Source organism: Lissotriton vulgaris, chromosome 9, assembly GCF_964263255.1.
Source record: "Lissotriton vulgaris chromosome 9, aLisVul1.2, whole genome shotgun sequence".
Taxonomy (NCBI): Eukaryota; Metazoa; Chordata; class Amphibia; order Caudata; family Salamandridae; genus Lissotriton; species Lissotriton vulgaris.
Window position 1 is genome coordinate 617,763,131 of NC_141697.1, and position 9,421 is coordinate 617,772,551.

Sequence of the window (9,421 nt, forward strand, 5' to 3'; positions counted from 1 at the left end):
CTAAGCTCTAATGTGAGTGGTGTAAATCCTGATGCAGATAATATCAAAATTCCAACTCTCTCGTTAAAGCCACACTCTGTGTTTCTCACCAGTTTCCCCCTGACACTTCAGTAGATAAATTGTGGTGACCTCTTTTGTAGGGAAGCTGGCAGAAAATGAGGGAATTACCAAGGGAACCTGGTGAATAATATTAATTTCTATAGTAGGTCCTAAAATATCAGGGGACAATCATGTTCCCACTTGGAATTGCTAGGCCATTCTGCATACCAAAATCACTGATGCGGTATTAGCACATAAGCCAGATTGGAGCCTTAAGTGTTCTTCATGTGTACCTCCACCCAAGACCTTGAATACCAGGTATATGCTGCCTTTTTTTCTTCATGGCCATTACAGTGGTCAAAAGGAGCTATTGAAATTTGTCTACAGGAACAGACCTTTATCCAGCATTTGGGGTGTCTTTCATAGATTCACATGCCTGAATCATTCCCCGTCGTCGAGACGGGAGCCTCCGGTACATAAAAAAGTAATGTCCTATAGACATACATAGAGAAAATAGGCCTAAGGGCCTCCCCTTAGTAGCCTTTCTTTGTCCTTATGTAAAAAGGACCAAACTCTCACAGTCAGCCAATCAGCTCCGACCTCCCTCTAGAACCTTCCTGGGAGGAGCCTCAGTCCCTCAGATTTTCTACCGCACGTTGTGCTAGGGAGTCTCCAGCCTGAGCTCTCCTCAGGATTCCTTCAAAATCATCTAACTTTCTTTGAAAGTGATTCTTCAATCTCAACTCTTCAAGGATTACTTCACTACACTGTTTTTGCAGTAAGTGTTTTCTTTCCACTGCTTTCTTCCATGTCTGAATCACAGAAGAAAGCCCTTTTCAGGGCCTGCTCTTCATGTGGGAAGAAAAGGATCCATGTGGATGATAAGCATGACCTGTGCTTATATTGCCTTTACCCGGACCACGTCTCGGACAAATGCAGAATATGTAGGTCTTTCCCTAAAAAGACCGTGAGGGACAGGGAAGGTCGCCTTCTCATCTGGCTCGACAGGCTTAAGGACAGAGACACTCTGGAATCATCTGAGGGCAGTGTTTCCAAGTCCTCAGAAGTCTCTAAAAAGAGGCCTAGGGTAACTTCCCCTGGCCCCTCAGATACTCCTCCTAAGAAGGCACACAAGAAGTCTTCAGAGGCAAGATCTACGACATCTTCAGTGTCTGTTCAGGACGATCAAACCTTTAAAAAGCCTGCTCCGTCATCTACCAGACATGCCCAGAGGACTACCTCAGTCACAACCACTGTGTCGACGACATCAGCGTCGTCGCCTTCAGCGTCGTCGACGACGACTACATCCTCGTCATCAGGTAGACCTGTTTCCTCTGTTATACTACTGAAATCGTCGTCGACGACGAAGACCTTGTCGACGACGAGGACTACACCGACGACGACGTCATCGTTGACGAGCCCATCGTCGTCGAAGACGTTGCTAAAGAACCCACCGTCGACGACGAAGACGTCGACGAGGGAGTCGACGACGAACACGCCGACTACGACGACACCGTCGACGAAGACGTCGACGACGGGCTCGCCGTCGACGAGTGCACCGACGACGACAACATCGACGTTGAAGTCGTCGTCGACGACCAAGGTACCGTCGACCACCCCACCGTCGACGAGGACACCGTCGACGAAAGACTCGTCGTCGACGACGACGAAGACACCGTCGACGGAAGACTCGTCGTCGAAGATGGCACTATCTGAGCCATGGAAAAAATCCAGACTTGTGGAAGTGTCGGCCCTCACGCTACCGCCGTCGACGACACCCTCGACGACGACAGGATCAAATGCTACGTCTGGCAAGACTACCAAACTGCAAATTACCCTGGAAACAACGTCTCCGAGCAAAGTGGAAATGCAGCCACCTCAGGAAATCTTCCAAAGCGAAGAATCTGAAGAGGATGACCACCTGGGTCCCGCTACTTCTATCTCGGACCTTAATGTCAAATGCCAAAGCACTGATGAGGAACAGGAGGAGTTCACTTATCAAGAACACTCCGTCCACACTAGTGTCCGCACGGAGGTCACCCCCATGATATGCCTACCGGCGACTCTTGTCAATGACCTGCGGTTCCTTGTACAAGATTACAAGCAACGCTTCCCGGATGCGGACAGTGGGAATCAGACACCTATGGTACATACACCAGCGTCCGCCCCAAAACAGTCTCAACCTCTCCCTCAAACCCACCGTGACAAGGTCCAACCTCAGGTGGTGGACTCCTCAGACGAAGATGAGGATGAGGAGGAATTGGAAGAATGAGAGGTCCAGGAGGTCCACTCGGACCAGGATGAGGAGGATGAGTATGTGGCGTCATCCCCAGCTTCACCACAACCACGCCAAGCGGACTCACCGCCTGTGGACATTGGCGGCTTCCACAAACTTGTGGAAAGGGCGGCGAAGAGTTTCCATATGGTCGTGGAATCAACTGAAACGGAATGCTTCTTGCACGATTTCAAAGAGCAAACGCAAAAGTCGACTAAATCTATTCCAATTATAGAGTTCTTGTGGGAGCAAGGCAAGAAATTAATGCTGACACCCGCTTCTGTCCCCGCGGTTGTTCCACGCCTGGACAAGAAATACAAGGCCCCACTTACAGCGGCGGCTTGCCTCAATGGACACCCCAAACCTGATTCGGTGGTTACGCAGGCGGCCCAGAAGAACTCCCGCAACCCTTCCTCCCCGCTGTCCGCTCCTCCAGACAAAGAAGGCAGGAAGCTTGACACGATCGGAAAAAGATTCACAACAACATCGGCCATGACCATCAAGGTGGCCAACTCCATTGCTTTGTTGGGACGTTACAATCGCCAACTCTGGGAGGACATAGCCCCTTACGTAAAGGAACTGCCTGACGCAGTTCAGGGTGAAGTCAAGGCTCTCCTTGTGGAAGGTCAAACTTCAGCTGCGGAAATAATTGACTGTGCTATTGATGCAGCCATGACTGGCTTCCGTCAGCTTGCTGGAGCTGCTGTTCTGCGCCGTCAAGGGTGGCTAAAAGCGACGTCGTTCCGCCAGGAGGTGCAATCGAAGGTGCTGGACATGCCCTTCGACGGCCAGCATCTTTTTGGGGACAAGATCGACGAGGCACTGCAGACCATAAAGAAGGACACCGATACTGCCAGGGCACTGGGCACTTTGCAGTCGCGAAACCAGTCCTTTCGAGGCAACCGATCCAGAGGTCAGTCCTCTTATCAGGGTTCCTATCAGAACAGGTCCTCGTATTCCTACAATAACAAAAATCAATACCAGCACAAGCAACAACAAGGTCGTCAATCTTCATACGGAAGATCTAACTTCAGAGGCAAAAATCCCAAGAGGGGCACTGGCGGCCGCCAGTGACCGATTACTCCAGCCAGTCCTACCACCCTCTCCATCCTTTCAAATTGGAGGAAAATTGACCCATTTCCTCACCAATTGGCAACACATCACCACGGACCGGTGGGTTCTCCAGATGATACGATTCGGCCATTCTCTCGAAATCACCAACATCCCTCCCAATACACCTCCCCAAAGACGGGCGCACAAACACCTACGCCTGCTTCTCCAGGAACTTTCTGTCATGCTACAGAAAGGAGCAATCGAACGAGTTCCAGCATCCTTAAAGGGGAAGGGGTTTTATTCCCACTTCTTTCTTGTACGACAGAAGGAGAACAAGTGGAGGCCCATTCTAGACCTCCGGCCGCTCAACGCTTTCCTGCGGAGCCAATCGTTCAGGATGGTGACGATCCAAGAAATCCTGGGCACTCTGGAAAAAGGAGATTTCATGACATCCTTGGATCTCCAGGATGCCTACTACCACATCCCCATCCTCAAGCGTCACAGACAATTCCTGAGGTTCGAGGTTGCCGGCCGACATTATCAGTTCAAAGTCCTGCCGTTCGGCCTCAAATCCGCGCCGCGGAATTTCACAAAGTGCCTTGCACCGGTGGCGGCTTTTCTGCGTCAGCTGGGTCACCAAGTCTTCCCCTAGCTAGACGACTGGCTGGTGAAAGCACCCTCACCCGAAGGCGCAGCCGAATCCTCCAGCGCCTGCACCAATCTTTTTCAGAGGCTGGGATTGACCCTCAATCTCAAAAAGTCCTGCATTATCCCTACGACAAAAATTACCTTCCTCTGGGCTACCTTGGACACGGAGTGCGCAAGAGCCTTCCCCTCGAAGGAAAGGACGGACAAGATATTGTCTCTGGCCACGGCTGTGGCAACAAAGACACACCTCAAAGTCCGGACTTACACATCCCTCCTGGGAATGATGTCTTCCTGTATACTCATCATCCCTCACTGCAGACTCAGGATGCGCCCGTTGCAGGAAGCTCTAACGAGCCAATGGACTCAAAGTACTGGCTCTTTCGAAGACATTGTACGGATAACACCAAAAATATCCAGGGGTCTAGAATGGTGGAGGCGTCGCAAAAATCTAACCATAGGATTGCCGTTTCTCCTTCCGGCGACACCTCTGGTGATCACCACGGACGCCTCCCTGGAAGGATGGGGCGCTGTTCTCCAGGACCTTCGGATCAGCGGCAAGTGGGACGCTCAGGAAAAGCTGCTCCATATAAACCTTTTGGAGCTGAGGGCGGTATATCTTGCTCTACAGGCCTTCTTACCACGCATCCAGAACTCCCCTGTGCTCGTCAAAACAGACAACACCACGACGATGCACTATCTCAACAAACAGGGAGGAACGCGTTCGCTCTCTCTATCACGCGAATCGCAGAAAATCTGGAACTGGCTGGTGCTACACGGAATCCCGCTCAAAGCGGACTATGTACCCGGAAAAGACAATACCATCGCGGACGCCCTGAGCAGACAAAGATCCCTCTCCCACGAGTGGGAACTGAGCGACAACGCTCTGGCTCACATCTTCTCTCAATGGGGAGTCCCAAGAATCGACCTGTTTGCCACCAAGGAGAACGCCAAATGCCCAAACTACGCAAGCTGGCATCCCCAACAAGGGTCACTGGGAAATGCTTTTTCCATCGGTTGGTTCAGCGTGTTTGCGTACGCTTTTCCTCCGTTTCCGATGATCCCGAGGCTCCTCGGAAGATGAAGGCAGAGCCCTGTACCCTGATCCTGATTGCCCCGTCCTGGCCGAGGCAACACTGGTTCTCGGATCTGCTTCGACTCTCCATCAGGTCACCGATTCGTCTGAGGCAGCACCCGAACCTCATAACGATGTCCAACGGACAGGTACAGCACCCGAACCTCCAATCGCTCAAGTTATCGGCCTGGCTCCTGAGCACAGAGAGTTCTGTGACCTAAATATCCCACAGGACTGCAGGGATGTCCTGGCAAAAGCGAGAGCGGACAGTACAAACAAAACCTACTCTCTCAAGTGGAAAAGGTTCTGCATTTGGTGTTCAGACCAGGGCCTGCGACCACTCGCTGTCACCCCTGAACAGATATTACCATACCTCCTACATTTGGCACAGTCAGGACTGGCACATGCATCCATTAAGGTTCACCTGGCAGCTATCTCTAGGTTCACCAGAACTTTCACAGGACCTTCTCTGTGGTCAAGTAGGCTGGTCAAGCAATTCCTAAAGGGGCTCTACAGATCCTTTCCGCGGCCTCGGAAAGTCCCTCCGACATGGCAACTGAATCTGGTACTCAACCAACTCATGAGACATCCGTTTGAACCCATTCATCGAGCATCTATCAAATACATCTCCTGGAAAACGGCGCTCTTGCTCGCTTTAACATCGGCCAGGAGAGTTAGCGAGCTACAAGCTTTGTCCATTCAGGAACCATATATGCAGTTCAGACAGGACAGGGTGGTGCTGAGACCGAACCCTAAATTCATACCAAAGGTGCCTTCGGACTTTCATCTCAATGAGCCAATTGTCCTTAGGTCCTTCTTTGCGAACCCTTCCACAGCAGCAGAAAGAGCACTGCATTCTTTGGATCTCAAGAGATGCCTAAAGTTCTACCTGGATAAAACTAAGGCTCTCAGGAAGTCTTCACAACTGTTCGTGGCATACAGCAGACCAAGAATGGGCCTGCCTCTTACGAAGCAAAGCATCTCGAGATGGATCTCCTCGGCGATTGCATTCTGCCACGACAAGGCCGGACGGCCTTTGACTGATCATGTTACTGCTCATTCCACCAGGGCGATGTCCACGTCAGCAGCACTGTTCGCTGGGGTGCCAATCTTGGACATATGCAGAGCGGCGACCTGGAAGTCACCGCACACTTTCTCCAGACACTACTGCCTGGATATCGAACTTCAGAAGGATGCGGCAGTGGGCCAGGCGGTGCTTCGCCATCTCTTTCAGTGAGGTGAGCCTTCCTACATCCCGCCATCCAGGTATGCACATTCTTTGCTCTTGTGATGTTCCAATTATGCTGTCCCCATGTTATATGATAATATATGCATTGTCTAACATGTCTGCAGAGCGACTTTACATCACACATGTGCATATCTGATTGCTAGCTACTCTGATTCAGGCATGTGAATCTATGAAAGACACCCCAAATGCTGGATAAGAAATGCGTTACTTACCTGTAACAGCAGTTATCCAGTATTGGTGTCTTTCATAGATTCACATGCAACCCTCCCGCCTCCCCTGGAAGGACTCACATCCCTCTCTGACAATATTACGCCAACCTAGCTGGGTGCGGTAGAAAATCTGAGGGACTGAGGCTCCTCCCAGGAAGGTTCTAGAGGGAGGTCGGAGCTGATTGGCTGACTGTGAGAGTTTGGTCCTTTTTACATAAGGACAAAGAAAGGCTACTAAGGGGAGGCCCTTAGGCCTATTTTCTCTATGTATGTCTATAGGACATTACTTTTTTATGTACCGGAGGCTCCCGTCTCGACGACGGGGAATGATTCAGGCATGTGAATCTATGAAAGACACCAATACTGGATAACTGCTGTTACAGGTAAGTAACGCATTTCGTCCTCCTGGGCATTTCTAATACAAATGAACTAAAATGGTATTAAAACTATTTTACACCAAATGTAAAAAGTGATATGAGAATATATATCTGAAATCACAAAGGTTTATACATTTTTACATCTAAGACACATCTGATTTCCAAAACATCCTTCTTAAAATCTAATGCACATATCCTATCATTCGTAAATCCTATATAATTTTTAATATATGTGTGGGAGTCAAAACAGTAGTGGTCCTATAGTCTTTATTTTCATTATCTGTATATCCTGTGCATTTAAATCTTCAGAGACTCTTCTTTTACATGTGAAATTAAGAAGTCTTCAATTAACGAAGGAGTCTGTCATGAGGAATCTTCTGTATCATTTTATTCTGCTTCCACTGAAGCAGTGGAGTCTCTGAGCATTCACCAGAGAGTCTGTCTCAGCTTACAAAGAACTGTGTTTAAAATACATTTGTAGTCACATAGGAAATAATGAAAAACAATGATCTCAACAAACAATTATCATAAAACACAGAGGTCCTTGAGAAATGCAGTTCTAACAGGAAGATTTCAGATGGCTTGCCATTTATCATTATCAATAGTTGCTTGGTTTTCTTCCTTTCTCACATCTCGTTACACCTTAAACAAACCTTTATTCACTGACCTTGACAACACAATTAGTATTTATAACTAATCTTATGAGAACATCAGTGTAGCGTCAGCTTCCTTATTGGCTCCCAGACTCTGGCAATAGATTACAAAAGTAAATGAGCGAGAAATCCTCAATCTTTGAACAGGAAGGAAAACAATCTGCTGCTGAAGCTTTTCCCTAGGCACATAATTCAACTAAGCTTTTCTTTAACCTAGCTGCAGTCGGGCAAACTATATAAACTTAATTATCCCAGGAATAAGGTAATGTAAAGGATACAGAAGAGAGAATAAAACGATTTCGTACAATCCTCCCTTTGAATGCTCTTTTTACACCAGCATTCACTTTATAGCTTCATCATTTCATGGTGGTCGGGGTTTTCTGGGACACTATAGATTTACTTGCAGTAACATGTGGCTTAGGGATACATGCTGAATACATGCAGGTAATATATTTATGAGAATAGATACTTTTACTATTATTTCCTAGCAAATAGTCCTTTCAATAACTATAAATCCCAAGACCCAAAGAAGAACCCCAATCATAGTTACCTCTTGACCTTGATGCCCAATATCATGCAGATTTTCCGATACCATATACACAGATGATGGGTTATCTGGAATGTAAAGGCAACAGTCTGTTTTCATCATCCTACAGGCTCCACGTTCCTCAGCTAATATCATGTCTAAAACCAACCGGTTTTTTAGAACCTTGGCCCTCCTAGCAACTATTAGGTTAGGTTTCCCAATGCTGCTGAGGTTTCATTTATAGTTGCCTCCAGTAATCTGCCCAGTTCTCTTATTTACCTACAATTAAATTCTTTTTATTGAGAATTAAAACAACCGGCTTCACAAATCATACTGTCACAGCATAATTAGGTTATCACATAAAGACAGTGGGGTGGCATCAACTCGCCCCCTCCCTGTCACAGGGTGCGGATTCACAAACTCTGCGCTTTTATGGTCCATACGTTCCCAGTACATTGTTCAACTTTGGTTTTTCCCACACATTATATTGCTGATCATGATCTGGTCCCTGGATTCCTATCCTCTGTAGGTTCTCCAATCTCCCCACACACTTAAGCCTTTCTTGGGGCTACTCCTAGCTGCATAAACTACCTGCTCTGCCCTCTAGCACCAGTCAAGGTCCCTCTCCCAGTCTTCGACGGTCGGTATGTTTGCTGCCCCCATATTTTTGCAATATTTCATTTTGCCACCCCGCTGCCATTCTAAGCCAAATTTCTTTGGGCCTAGGCCAGTCTTGTGCCCCCTTTATTCCCAAGAGTAACCAGTTGGGTTCCAAAGGGACCATCAGATTTGTCACCCTGGTTATTACTGCTGTGACATGTGTCCAGTAGGGATGAATCTGTCGACAGTCCCAAAGGGTATGGAAAAAGGGTCCTTCTCTCTTACAACCTCTTCTGCACAGGGGGAGTCTGCCTTGCCTATTCTACATAGTAGGGCCTGCGCATAATATACTCTGTGGAGTATCTTAAGCTGGATCAGCCTAAATCGTACTCTAATGGACAATTCTCGGGGTGCTTGAAGGGCTTCTGTCCAGTCATAGTTGTGTAGCGTCTACTCCAAGCCGATTTCCCATGCCAGTTTCAGGGGACCCAGTAGGTCAGGGGCACTGTTTATCAGCTTCTTATAGATTAGCAATATTGCCATTTTCCTCAATGGCTCTGTTAATATTTGGTCCTCCGGGGTGAGGCTTCAGGTAGTTGCTCCCCTTCGTGCAAGTGACAGTGTAATGCATGCCCCAGCTGGGCATGTCAGAGGCGTTGTGATTCTAGTACATTAAATTATTTTTGTAAGTCAGTAAAAGTTTATGCAAGGGTGGTTTCT